Source organism: Bufo bufo, chromosome 6, assembly GCF_905171765.1.
Source record: "Bufo bufo chromosome 6, aBufBuf1.1, whole genome shotgun sequence".
NCBI lineage: Eukaryota > Metazoa > Chordata > Amphibia > Anura > Bufonidae > Bufo > Bufo bufo.
Window position 1 is genome coordinate 353,777,259 of NC_053394.1, and position 14,415 is coordinate 353,791,673.

Sequence of the window (14,415 nt, forward strand, 5' to 3'; positions counted from 1 at the left end):
CCTCATGTGGCTGGAGTGTGTCAGCAGTTCCTGCAAGACGAAGGCATTGATGCTATGGACTGGCCCGCCCGTTCCCCAGACCTGAATCCAATTGAGCACATCTGGGACATCATGTCTCGCTGTATCCACCAACGTCACGTTGCACCATAGACTGTCCAGGAGTTGGCAGATGCTTTAGTCCAGGTCTGGGAGGAGATCCCTCAGGAGACCGTTCGCCACCTCATCAGGAGCATGCACAGGCGTTGTAGGGAGGTCATACAGGCACGTGGAGGCCACACACAATACTGAGCCTCATTTTGACTTGTTTTAAGGACATTACATCAAAGTTGGATCAGCCTGTAGAGTGTTTTTCCACTTTAATTTTGAGTGTGACTCCAAATCCAGACCTCCATGGGTTGAAAAATTTGATTTCCATTTTTTTATTTTTGTGTGATTTTGTTGTCAGCACATTCAACTATGTAAAGAACAAAGTATTTCAGAAGAATATTTAATTAATTCAGATCTAGGATGTGTTATTTTTGTGTTCCCTTAATTTTTTTGAGCAGTGTATATCACCCGGGCATACCAATAGCTGTGTGAGTAACCCCATTCCCCACAGGAGTACTGTGTGTTTGTTTCAATTTGAAGCCCTATCCTGTGGTCAGGTCACTATTCAGAGCCAAAACCGAGGCTGGTATATCTTATTAGGAGACTCTGAGGGCCGCCGTGTGTCGGCGAGAGCCCTTTTCCTCACACTGATTATTCCTTTTTCTGAGGTCTAACTAGGGTGAACGGAGTCCGTGTGTCGGTGCCAGAAACCCTAGGGCAACTCAGAGGCGAACGAAGGGGAGTAGCAGCCGTCCAGGCGTGTGTCGCGGGACAAGTCCTTGCGTAGGTCGCGGGACACTGTAGGTGCTACTTTTAGAAGGCTCGAGCATGGGTTTAGGGAAATTTAGGGAACAGAAGGGTACCACTTCTGACTATAGGACAGCCAAGCAGTACATGAAATCCATCTATGGAGGAGGAGTTGTTAAGCCCCTCAAGGATTGGCACCAAGGGACTGTAGGTTCAGAGTGGACCATCCCCAAAGAAGGGACCTTTGAGGTCTGGATTGGGAAAAATTTCGTCCATGAATTCCCCACTAGACTCCAAAGCCATGGTTCCCTCCAGAAAGCAGAACTGTGGCTGCACTAATCCATCGATCTCCAGCAACAGGGCATTCAAAAGTCCCAGATAGTGCGAACTAACACTGTCATGTACTCCCGTCCCGCTAAGACTGCAGAGTCCAAGAGAAGCACTTTTCTCTTTCTCTATCTCTCCCTCTCATCCCTTCCTCATCTCTCTATCTAACCTTGAGACGATGCACCATGTATAATACAGCTTCTCTTCGTCCTGGTTTTAAGGACGATGAGAAGGGTGTAAAGTGGTGCAGAAAACAATGATCTTCAAACTTTCTAACCTCTCAAATGTCAATCAATTTCTAACCTAGTAGGGAATTACGTTGAGAACCATTACGACTGCCTTTTCTTTGATGGTATTTGGGTCAGATTTTTGCAAAGAAGGCAAAAATCATGGCCGATCCATGGCCTGAATGTTCCGCTGTAACCCTTTTATTCCATCAGGTATTCCCCCGGGCAGCCCCACGGGTTATCACCCGATGTCCACCACCGGGTTCGGGAGTTTCTCCCAGACCCAGACTCAATAACCAGTGTTCATTCTAGTCAACCAGGTGATTTGGTCGAGCTAAAGAAACATCCGAAGACGGGACTAGAGCCGAGATATCTTGGGCCATTCCAGGTGCTGCTGATGACGCCAACCTCTCTGAAGTTCGAGGGACGAGACAACTGGATCCACACCGGTCACTGCAAGAAGCTGCTCAACTAAGTCAAAGAATGCAGAGTATCACTTTTATTTATTTGTTACAAGGAGGCATTTGTTGATAGCACATAACGATACATTCCTAGAGGGTAATTTTAATATTAGCTCTGGCTCCTGCTCCTCGCTTGTTAATCCTGTATGAGTGTCCGGGCAGCTAGGCGACCCGTAGATGTGGGATCCTCCAGTTGTGAGGAAGGTATACGGTTATGCCTGGCTAGCAGACACCAGTGACAAGGGTCAGGCACATACTGACAGGAGCAGGGCAGAGGCGGAGCTATGACTAGTGAGGGTCAGAATCCTTTTTAAAGCTTTGGGAGGTCTTGGGGCTCACTGGTTTTCCATTGGATCTGGGCGAAAGGAAATAGGACATGTACTTATGTTTTTTTGTTTCCATTCCTTCTATACGCCGGAGTGAGATGTTCCTGATGTCTAATCCAGTGTTTCCCAACCAGTATGCCTCCAGCTGTTGCAAAACTACAACTCCCAGCATGCCCGGACAGCCTTTGGCTGTGCGAGCATGCTGGGAGTTGTAGTTTTGCAACAGCTGGAGGCACACTGGTTGGGAAACACTGGTCTAATCGACTGAGTTACCGAAGCCCAAACAGACAAGACGCCCTGAAGACCAAACCATGGACCAGATGCAGAGGATCCCAAACCAGCCGGCGACCAACGCGAAATGCCACGTCCTAAGTCACCTCCCAAAGAAAATAAGCTACATGTCAAGATTGACTTTCTGTTTTCCACCATCTGTTTCGTTTTATGGATGCAGGACTTTTCGTAGACAAGACTGTTTTTTTCAAAGAAGAAGATCGAGATTTGTCGAGGAAAACTGGGGAGCATATGACAAAGAGGAGGGACTGTTGTGGAAATTTTATTAGGATGTGTATTTAATATATTGTGTATTGTCATCATGTCTCTCAGTGTCAGGGTAAACCATTGGAGTGGATATCTTCCCGTGTACAGTACAGACCAAAAGTTTGGACACACCTTCTCATTCAAAGAGTTTTCTTTATTTTCATGACTATGAAGGCATCAAAACTATGAATTAACACATGTGGAATTATATACATAACAAACAAGTGTGAAACAACTGAAAATATGTAATATTCTAGGTTCTTCAAAGTAGCCACCTTTTGCTTTGATTACTGCTTTGCACACTCTTGGCATTCTCTTGATGAGCTTCAAGAGGTAGTCCCCTGAAATGGTTTTCACTTCACAGGTGTCCCCTGTCAGGTTTAATAAGTGGGATTTCTTGCCTTATAAATGGGGTTGGGACCATCAGTTGCATTGAGGAGAAGTCAGGTGGATCCACAGCTGATAGTCCTACTGAATAGACTGTTAGAATTTGTATTATGGCAAGAAAAAAGAGTGGCCATCATTACTTTAAGAAATTAAGGTCAGTCAGTCAGCTGGAAAATTGGGAAAACTTTGAAAGTAAGGGCTATTTGACCATGAAGGAGAGTGATAGGGTGCTGCGCCAGATGACCTGGCCGCCACAGTCACCGGACCTGAACCCAATCGAGATGGTTTGGGGTGAGCTGGACCGCAGAGTGAAGGCAAAAGGGCCAACAAGTGCTAAGCATCTCTGGGAACTCCTTCAAGACTGTTGGAAGACCATTTCAGGGGACTACCTCTTGAAGCTCATCAAGAGAATGCCAAGAGTGTGCAAAGCAGTAATCAAAGCAAAAGGTGGCTACATTGAAGAACCTAGAATATGACATATTTTCAGTTGTTTCACACTTGTTTGTTATGTATATAATTCCACATGTGTTAATTCATAGTTTTGATGCCTTCATAGTCATGAAAATAATGAAAACTCTTTGAATGAGAAGGTGTGTCCAAACTTTTGGTCTGTACTGTATGTCCTGTCACAGCTGCTGGGAGCAGAGGTCTCCGTCGGCGAATGGTCCATGTACCAAGCACTGGGCTGTGGGCCGGGGGAGACTGATGTGTTTGGCAGAGCAGTGTTTTGTTGGCTGATGTATGGACGCCGGCTAGGGCCTCCGCACAAGACGCGGATTTATTGGCTTGGCGTGGATGCATTTGTTAAGAGAACAATATATTAAAGGAACGTGCGTTTTTTTTGTCTTTAGTGCGCCTGATCAGCCGCTGGAGATAATGACGTTGTCCTGTAAATAAACAACCTTGTCTTGGGCCAGCCCCTTTTAAACCTTTTGTGAGTAAATAAAAGAAACAGACTGGGCAGGGAGGGGAGGAGTTGCTCAGCAAGAATTCAATATGGTAACACCTGGGTCTGCCTCTGACTGCGGTTGAGATTTTTACCTTTCCTTACACAAAGCTATTGGAGAACAGATTACAACTATTAATATTTCTACAACATGTGGAAACCGGAAAAAGAAAATTGCTTTAGTTTTCAGGGCTGGTCGGGGATTTTAACCTACTCCTTACAGGATCTGAGTTGAATTAAGGTACTCCGCTACAGGGGTATTTCTCGAGAAACACACCACTGTCAGTAATGTGAAGGAAGCTTCTCTGGTAAAGACAATTAACAATGCTTTTCTACAGATAATGATTGCAAGGGAAAACAAAATTGCACTTTTTAGGGCTCATGCAGGATATGAATCTGGGACCGCTCACACCGAAAGCAAACAATCGCACCTCTAGAGCAATGACCCTACTTTCCCTCACTTTCTCTAGGCTGGTAAGATTTTCTCTCTTTTGTAAACCTCCAAATTCCTCAGAGTGTTGGCTTATTATGGAAAAACTGACAATAGGTGTATGCGGGGTATTATTCTCGCTCAGGGTGAGAGCAAAGGGCCAAAGACAGCACTTGGAGTTCTTACTATCTTTCCGAGTTTCACCACTCAAAATTCACTGACATGTTCAGCGCTTGCTTGGTACATACCAAACCAATTACCTTAGAGAAGAGTCACAAGTGAACCGCAAGGGGGGATTTCAAAAGAAGGGGTTTAAGTGGGATTTGCAGTCGGGACCTCTCGTACCCTGATAATGAATCACACCCCCTAGCCCAATCAGCCAAGCTGATTATGTCAGCAAAATGCTGCTTGTACAATCCATATTTATTCACATGATTCATTATGAGAGCCTGAACGCTGACATCAGAGCACTTTCAAGCAGTAGGTTACACGCAACTTATAAAAAGTGCAAGAAGGTAACTGCTTTTGCATCCAGGACTCATCTGGGATGGAAACCCATCCCTTAAAGCATCCAACCAGGGAAGAGGTACCTTTGAAAAGGTGTCTCTATACGAAAAACCTTTGTCGGTGACACGGAGCACACTGCTATGATGAACACGCTGCATTGCTTCAAAAAACGATGGCGAGGGAATTACAGAATGACATGGGTTAGGGCCAGTCTGTGATTTGAAAACGCGACCTCTCGGACCCGAAGTGAGAATCATACCCCTAGACCAACGAGCCTTACCTGCTTAACCGCTTGAGGGACATAAGGTTTTCTTTCATGTTTCAACATGCAAATACCAGAAAATTGAAGGCTTATTTGGAGCACATTGACAACAGGTGGCTGCGAGAATCATAGAAACATAGAATGTGCAGATAAGAACCATTTAGCCTATCTAGTCTGCCCAATATACTGAATACTATGGATAGCCCCTGGCCCTATCTTATATGAAGGATGGCCTTATGCCTATCCCATGCATGCTTAAACGCCTTTACTGAATTTGCAGCTACCACTTCTGCAGGAAGGCTATTCCATGCATCCACTACTCTCTCAGTAAAGTAATACTTCCTGATATTACTTTTAAACCTTTGCCCTCTAATTTAAAACTATGTCCTCTTGTAGCAATTATTCTTCTTTTAAATATTCTCTCCTCTTTTACCTTGTTGATTCCCTTTATGTATTTAAAAGTTTCTATCATATCCCCTCTGTCTAGTGCAGCTGTACTGGGGGGCGACAGCCTTTAAGGGAGGCTGCCATGATAGGTTTTGGGGAGCGAGGGGAAGCAGGTTAGGTAGGTGAGTGCTGGTGAGGCGAGGAAGGGGTTAAATGGTGTGAGGAAGCGGTTGGGAGGTAGGGGCGGAGCTGAGGGTTTATAAGGGTGGCGCTAAGGGCTATCCGGCGCCATCCTTAGTTGGAACGAGCTGCAGTGTGCGCACGCAGGAGATGGAGGCAATAATTGAAAGATTGCGGGCGGTGGCGGAGGAGCGGGGCCCGGAGTGGCTAGAGGCGCAGGTATCCAGCCTGCTGAGTGGGGAGGCGGCGGGCACAGTTAGCGCGTCGCCGGAGGGCGCACGGCTGCGGCGGGTACGGCCGCCGGCGCGCTTTAGCCCAAGCGACACCCCACGGACTCGGCGCCGGATTGAGAGACCCCCTAGGGACCCTCCGCGCCGGGGAGGACGTAGCAGACCCCCAGCATCGTCCTTCCGGCGTGGGAGGAATCCCGCGGTACGGCGGAGTCCTGTGCAGGGCAGGGGTTCCCCCCCCTGCCTTCCCCTGCTAGCGACGATGGATCTGGACCAGGGCCTGCGGGGTCCCCCCCTCCCAGGGGGTGGGGAGGCCCGTGCGACGGGGGAGCGGTGCACGTGCTGGAAGCGAGGCTGGGCGCGTGGTGTCAGGCCACAGGAGGCCCAGGCCTTTGGATGCGGAGTGGAATGACGCGTGCCCAGCGGAGCGCAGGCGTGCAGAGGAGCTGCCTGCATCATCTTCGACATCGTCCGGCGCACCCAGCAGTTTGGAGGTTGGGGTGCGGGGTTCCTGTTCCGTGGTGGTGCCGTGTGATGACGTTTTGTCGCAGAGGATGGAGCATAAGGATTCCGGACCCACGGCTGCGGGGTTCACAGCGCCCGGGCAGCCAGGTAGGACCATGGGGAATTCATTGCAGACGTTGGTGGGGGTTCAGGGGGGTGTAGGGGTTGGTGGAAGCCAGGGAGAATTAATAGGGGGCCTTAGCCAGCTTTTAGGGAGTCTGGCGGGATGGGTGGCTGGTTTGGGAGGGTCAGGGGTGTCTCCGTTACCGGCGTGGGGGGGGGGCAGGAGGCTTCTCTGGGGCCAGGCGGTGTTGGTGCGGGGATTCAGGTGGCGGCGGGTCTGGTGAGTGAGGCGGTTTCGGTGCAGACGCAGGCCGGTGGGGAGGAGGAGAGGCGCAAGGTTGATGATGCGGCGCAAGGGGAGGTATATGTTTGTTTCGAGGGCCCCTTGGGGGCGCATTTGAAGCAGGAGGTGAGAGAGAGGATTTGGAAGGGGGAATATATGGAAATTTTTTCATTATTGCCGCTGGAACGGTTTAACCTGGATAGGGCGCGTCGCGAGGAGGGGAAGAAGGAAGAGGATGAGAAGCGGCGGTATCGTTTGATTCCACGCACGTTCTCTAATTGGTTGCAGGCGTTTGCGATACTGGCTAGCGTGATTGGGGAGAGGGCGCCGGAGTGTTGCTCGGCGCTATTTTGCTACATGGATGCGATTGGGGAAGCGTACCGGGTTTATGGGGGTGTGGGGTGGCTGCGGTACGATGAACAATTTAGGCAGAGGAAAGCGGTCCGCCCGTCTATGCGGTGGGGCCATAAGGATATAGGGTTATGGATGCGGGTGACTGCGCCGGGGCGGCAGGGGCAGTCCTTTCGGGGGGATGGGGGTTCTGGGGCGGGAACGTCAGGTGTGTCAACAGCGGTGGCAAAGGGGTTGTGTTTCCTCTTTAATGAGGGAACCTGTAAGTTCGGTGCTAAGTGCAAGTTCAAGCACGAGTGCACCAACTGTGGTGGAGGACATGGAGCGTCACGGTGTTTTAGGGGGGGACGGCAGCAGGGGGGGGGAATGGTGGAAAAGGGCAGGACGCCGGTGCGGGTGGAAAAGATGTTGCCGTTTCTAGATAGGTACCCGAATCGGGTTGCGGCGCAGTTGTTGTGGGAAGGTTTTAGTTTTGGTTTTAAGATCCGGGGCCGGCCCCTTTTGTAGGGAGGAATTTGCGCTCGGCGGGGGATTATCCGGGGGTGGTGGCGGAAAAATTGGCGAAGGAAGTGGGGTTGGGGAGGATGGATGGCCCGTTCTCGGAGCCGCCTTTGCCTAATTTTAGGGTTTCACCTTTGGGGGTGGTTCCGAAGAAGGAACTGAACAAGTTTCGGTTGATTCATCACCTGTCATACCCAAAGGGGGCGTCGGTCAATGAGGGCATTGACCCAGAATTATGTTCGGTGGTCTATACCTCGTTTGATGCGGCTGTGGAGTGGGTTCGGCGGTTGGGTCCGGGGACCTTGTTGGCAAAAACGGATATCGAGGCAGCGTTTCGGCTGCTTCCGGTGCATCCAGATAGCCTGCATTTGTTGGGGTGTTTTTGGGAAGGGGGTTTCTATGTGGACAGGTGTTTGCCGATGGGTTGTTCCCTGTCCTGTGCGTATTTTGAGGCTTTTAGTTGTTTTTTGGAGTGGGTGGTGAAGGAGGTAGCAGGGAGCACGTCGGTCATTCATTATTTGGATGATTTTTTGTGTTTAGGTCCGGCGGGTTCTCGGGTTTGTGCGGTATTGCTCGCTATGTTGCAATCGGTGTTTGCGTCTTTTGGAGTTCCGTTGGCGGGGGTAAAACGGTGGGGCCCACTACCGAGCTTAGTTTTCTGGGGATTGTGTTGGATACGGTGGCCATGGAGTGTAGGCTTCCGGAGGACAAGTTGTTGGATTTGCGTGCGGTGGTGGCCGGGGCGAGCCGGTTAGTAAAAATTTGTTTGCGGGATTTGCAGTCATTATTAGGTAAATTTAATTTTGCATGTCGGATTATGCCCATGGGGAGTATATTTTGCAGGCGGTTGGCGGCAGCAACCGCTGGAGTGACGGCTCCGCACCATTTCATCCGTTTGGGGGAGGAGTTGAGGGGGGATTTGGGGGTGTGGGCTCGGTTTTTGGAGGATTTCAATGGGAGGGCGCTGGTTTTGGGGGATGCAGTGGATAGTGTGGATTTTGACCTTTTCTCGGATGCGGCAGGGAGGGTTGGTTTTGGGGTCTATTGTAACGGGCAGTGGTGTGCGGATCGCTGGCCTTCGTTGTGGGTGGAGAGGGGTTGGGTCAAGAACGTTGCGTTGTTGGAGTTGTTTCCCATTGTGTTGGCTTTGGAGTTGTTGGGGGACAAGTTTAGGAATAAAAAGGTGCGTTTTCATTGTGACAACTTGGGGGTAGTGCAGGCAATTAATCAGTTGTCTGCTTCTTCCCCTCAGGTTGTAAGGTTGTTGCAGCATATGGTTCTGAGTTGTTTGTCATTGAATGTTTGGGCGGTGGCGGTGCATGTGCCGGGTGTTTCTAATGGTGTTGCGGATGCTCTTTCTCGTTCGCAGTGGGATCGTTTTCGGCAGTTGGCGCCGGACGCGGACGTCGTCGGGATGGAGTGCCTGGGGTTGTTGTGGGAGATATTGGAGGTACGGTGAAGAGGCTGTTTAGGGCGTCCCTGTCTGCTGGGACGTGGGCGGCGTACGAGGCTGCTTGGGTTGCTTGGGGGGAGTGGTGTGGTATGTTGGGGCTAGGTGTGGATGCTGGTGAGATTTCTTTAGTGTTGTTCCTGGGGTGGAAGAAGGAGGAGGGTTGGTCGGTGGCTAGGGTTAACAAGTGCATGGCGGGCCTGGCGTTTGGGTTTCGGGTGCGGGGTTGGTGGATTGTACCAAGGCTTTTGTGGTTCGGCAGGTTTTAAAGGGCTGGCGGAGGGGGTAAAGGTCGGAGGATCGGCGTCGGCCGGTGTCTTTTGATTTGTTGATGAGACTGGGGGTGCAGGTTGAGTTGGTTTGCAGCTCGGGGAGTGAGGTTCGTTTGTTTAAGGCAGCGTATTCGCTGGCTTTTTTTGGGGCGTTTCGTTTGGGGGAATTGGTGAGTCGGAGTGTTCGCTGTGTGGGAGGGTTGCGTGATGATGATGTGGATGTGTTCCCGGATCGGGTGGTGATTCGGCTGAGGGCGTCAAAGACGGATCAGGAGGGGCGGGGTCGTTGTGTTTGTTTGTTTTCGGTTCCGGGCTGTGCTATGTGCCCGGTGGCTTGCTTGCGGGAGTATGGTGCGGGGTTGCGGGGGGCGGGTGCCCCTTTGCTTCGGCATGAGAATGGGGCATTTTTGTCCCGGTATCAGTTTCTGGCTGTGTTGAAGAAGTGTTTGCGGAGCCTGGGGGTGGACCCAGGGTGTTACACGGGTCACTCTTTCAGGATTGGGGCAGCCACGAAGGCTGCGCGGAGGGGTGTGAGTGATGAGGTTATTCGGAGGATTGGGCGGTGGGAGTCTAGTAGGTTCCGCTCCTATGTGCGGCTTGGGGAAGTCTGATGGTTGGTGGTTTAGGGCTTGTTCTCTGATGTTGATTGTTTCTTTTGTATTTTAGGTCATTCGCCGGCGTTGGTGTGGATTATCGGCCATTCCTTTGTTTTCTGGGGGGCGATACGGGCTGACGTGAGGCCTAACGGGCGGCAGTTGAGTATTAGCAGGGATGTTGCGGCCATCCGGTGGATGGGCTATCGAGGTATGTTGTGGGGTGGGGTTTTGAGGGAGGTGCATCGTTTTGTTCAGCTGGATCGCCCCCCGAATGTCCTAGTTGTTCATGCAGGTGGTAACGATTTGGGGGTGAAGCCGGTGAGAGAGCTGATAAGGGACATTAAGTTTGATTTGCTAAGGTTGTGGGCCTTGTTTCCGGGGCTGGTGGTGGTGTGGTCAGATATTGTCCCGAGGAAGAGTTGGCGGGAGGCGCGGTCGGTGGAGCGGGTCAATAGGGCTCGTATTAAGGTGAATAGAACAGTTGGAAAGTTTGTGGCCCGGAACGGTTCTGTGGTAGTGCGGCATTTTGATTTGGAGTCTGGTGAGGGGGCTTATTGGAGAGCGGACGGGGTTCACCTTAATGCGGTGGGTGTGGATTTATGGGCCCTGGGTCTGCAGGGCGGGATCGAACGGGCATTGGTGGTGTGGAGGGGCGCGCAAGCTTAAGTTAGTTGGTTCAAGTTGCGCGTCTGTGGCGGTAGGAGGTCCTGGAAGCTGGGCTAGGACTTGGTGTTTGTGGATGGGAGGGCCTCAATTGGTGGGGCTGGACTCCCAGGTTTTGGTAATCAGGCGGTTTAAAGGGGATAGAGCACTCGGAGGTCTCCGAGCTGGTGTGGCGCGGCTGGAGGCAAGTTGTATTTACCCGGTTGTTTTTGGTGCACTTGTTTTAGAGTGTAACTAGGGCTTTCAGGACCTCCTTCGTCGGGTTCATGATGTACATGTTTTTGATGTTATGTTATATTAATAAAAAGGCTGCTGTGGCCATTTAATTCCAAACATCTGCCTCAGTGTCTTCATTGGTGGGTTGATGGGGTGGGGGAGGTTGAGGGTTAGGGGTGAGATGGTGTGTGAGGGACCCGAGAGAACTTCCCCAATAACCCTATCAAGTGCAGCTGTACTGGGGGGCGACAGACTTTAAGGGAGGCTGCCATGATAGGTTTTGGGGAGCGAGGGGACGCAGGTTAGGTAGGTGAGGGCTGGTGAGGCGAGGAAGGGGTTAAATGGTGTGAGGAAGCGGTTGGGAGGTAGGGGCGGAGCTGAGGGTTTATAAGGGTGGCGCTAAGGGCTATCCAGCGCCATCTTTAGTTGGAACGAGCTCTCACCTACCCCCCCCCCTTGTTGTATGGCTTAGTGGCGGGAGGTCGAATCTGTTTGTCACGGCAGGTGTGGCGGTAGGAGGTCCTGGAAGCTGGGCTAGGACTTGGTGTTTGTGGATGGGAGGGCCTCAATTGGTGGGGCTGGACTCCCAGGTTTTGGTAATCAGGCGGTTTAAAGGGGATACAGCTCTCGGGGGTCTCCGAGCTGGTGTGGCGCTGCTGGAGGCAAGTTGTATTTACCCGGGTGTTTTTGGTGCACTTGTTTTAGAGTGTAACTAGGGCTTTCAGGACCTCCTTCGTCGGGTTCATGATGTACATGTTTTTGATGTTATGTTATATTAATAAAAAGGCTGCTGTGGCCATTTAATTCCAATCATCTGCCTCAGTGTCTTCATTGGTGGGTTGATGGGGTGGGGGAGGTTGAGGGTTAGGGGTGAGATGGTGTGTGAGGGACCCGAGAGAACTTCCCCAATAACCCTATCACGTCTTTCTTCCAAGCTATACATGTTAAGGTCCTTTTTAACCCCTTTTCCACCATTACACCTCCCCGCCCCAGAGCCCCAATCCCAATAAAAACTCGGACCACCAACTGGAAATATAATGGCCACAGCAGCCGTTTATTAAATAACAATTACAAAATAACATAACATAATACTGTAAACCCCAATGGGGGAAGGTCCTTGAAGCCCCAAAAACATTGAGCTGCCGAACCAGGGTGAGCCATTCTTGCCTCCAGCCGTAACGCCCAGCTCAAAGGCACCTCCGAATGACCCCCCCTCGATTCACCACAACCGCTCGGTCCAACTGGGAGTCCAGCCCCAACCGTGGGGCCCCCCCAATTGTCCTCAGATTCCACCGTGACCAACTCCAAGGACCCCCCCCCCACCGCCACCAACGACCGGACTTGACCACCTCAACTCCGGGCATTCCTCCACAACCTCAGGGCCACCTCAATGCCATCCTGCAATGCCAAACTCCACATATCCAGCCCCACCGCATTCAAATGCACTCCGTCCGACCTCCAAAAAGCCCCCGTTCCAGCCTCCAACTCCCTATGCCTGACTACCACCGCCCCGTTCCTAGCCATAAAATGCCCTATTGCCCTATTCACCTTTACCCTCGCCTTATTCACCGCATCCACAGACCGAGCCTCCCTCCACACCTGCCGGGGAACAATATCAGACCATACGGTCACCGTACCCGGAAATAATGACCACAACCGTAAAAAATCCCACTTGACCTCCTTAATCAGCTCCCGAATAGGCTTCGCCGCCAAATCGTTGCCCCCCGCATGGACCACCAACACATCCTGTGCCCTATCCATTCTCACGAACCTATGAATCTCAGGCAACACCCCCTTCCAAACCATACCCTGCCTCCCAATCCACCTTACCACCGCAGACTCCCTGTCAAAGCCTAGCTGTTGACCATCCGGCCGAACCGCTGCCCGGACAGCCCCCCAGAAGACATAAGAATGCCCCAGAATCCACACCAGAGCGGGCGCCGCATCTGCAACGAGAGAAACAAAAGAACAATACCGCAGCTTTGCACCAACACAACAAACCCTGAACACAACCACCCCCCCGTCTCTATAGGCGATCCAAACGAACATAAGACTTAAACCTTGCCGACTCCCAACGTCCAATCCGCTTAATAACATCCTCACCCAGGCCCCATCTAGCCGCTTCCGTCGCTGCCCAAATCCTAAAGGAGTGGCTAGAATACCCCACCTTATCCACCCCCACCCGGCTCAAACACCTAGAAAAAAAAGCAGAAAACTGGAAGCGAGACAAAAAGGTGCCATCTGCATGAACCAACAAAGGGGACGCCTCCCCCTCCATCCCAAAATCCCGCAAACATTGAACCGGGCACATATCACAACCCTCAATCCGAAAAAGCACCACCTTCCTCTACCCAACGTATCCGTTTTTGACCGCCGGATAACAAACTCAACCCTATCCTCAAACAACTCAACATCCCCCCTCAAAAGTCCCCCCACCCGACTCACCGATGGACAAACCAACTCCCCCACACGCATTGCCCCAAAAAACGACAGCGAGAAAGCCAACCGAAACAACCGCGCTTCCCCCTCTGAACGACAAACCGTCCGCAACTGACCCCCCAACTTAAGCAACAACCCAGACGAAACTGGCCTCCTCCCATCCACCCCAACACCCATCCTCTTCCACCCTTTTAACGCCTGCACCACCAGAAAGGATTTCATAACATCCACCATCCGCCGAACCTTAAAACCAAAAGCCAACCCAGCCATGTATCCGTTAACCTTGCTAACCAACCAACCCTGCTCCCTACCATGACCCAAAAACATTAATAAAGCCAACTCCGGCTCCTCCATCCCCCCTCCCAAAACGGTACACCAATCCCCCCAGGCCCTCCAAGCCCTCATATACATATCCCACGTACCCGGAGCCAATGACGCCCGAATAAGCCCCATTAACGTTCCTCCAACAGCTCCCACAAGCAAGCCGGACACTCCAGGCCAACCGCGTCCGCCTCCAGAGCCAACTGCCGACAACGATTCCACTGCGAACGAGAAAGGGCGTCAGCAATACAATTGTCCACCCCTGGCACATGTACCGCTACAACCCAAGCATTAAGCGACAAGCACTCCAACACTAACCGCTGCAGCAGCCGCACCACTAATGGCGACGACGCCGACAGACCATTGATCGCCTGAACCACCCCCATATTGTCGCAGTGAAAACGAACCTTCCTGTCCCGGAAACGCTCCCCCCACAACAAAACCGCCAGCACAATAGGGAACAACTCCAACAAAGCCAAATTCCTCACCCAGCCCCGTTCAACCCACACAGCCGGCCAAACCCCAGCACACCATTGACCTCCACAAAACGCCCCAAAACCCGAACCCCACGCCACATCAGTGAATAACTCAAAATCAAAAGCCTCAACAACTCACCCCATAAAAAGCGAGCGACCGTTGTACTGGTCCAGAAAAGAACTCCAAACCTGCAAGTCCGCCCGCAGCTCCCTCCCTAACCGGATATAATGATGCGAAA